The sequence below is a fragment of the Eimeria tenella genome, genomic scaffold (genome assembly GCF_000499545.2).
Source record: "Eimeria tenella Houghton genomic scaffold, Eth_scaff3046, whole genome shotgun sequence".
In the NCBI taxonomy this organism is placed as follows: Eukaryota; Apicomplexa; class Conoidasida; order Eucoccidiorida; family Eimeriidae; genus Eimeria; species Eimeria tenella.
In genome coordinates, this window is record NW_013542915.1 from 1855 (window position 1) to 2164 (window position 310).

Below are 310 nucleotides of genomic sequence, written 5' to 3' on the forward strand. Positions count from 1 at the left end.
CTGTCCCCTCCTGCTGCTTCTTTCTTGTCGGAGATTTTGTGTGCCTTGGAAGCTCATGTGCTGTTTGTGTTTAATGCAGCAAGATTAAAAGAATTGGTATTTTATTTAAATTTGCTGTACCCTTCAATTGCGAAGAAGCAGCTGCTGCAGCAGCTGCCGCATGCGCAGCTGATGCGGATCATCAAGGTGCTGCTGGTGCAGCGGCCCAACTTCGACCTGCTGCAGCAGCAGCAGCAGCAGCAGCTCGAGAACGGCGCCCCGCAGGACGGCGCTGCAGCAGCAGCAGCAGCGGCGGCGGCCCTTGCACAGC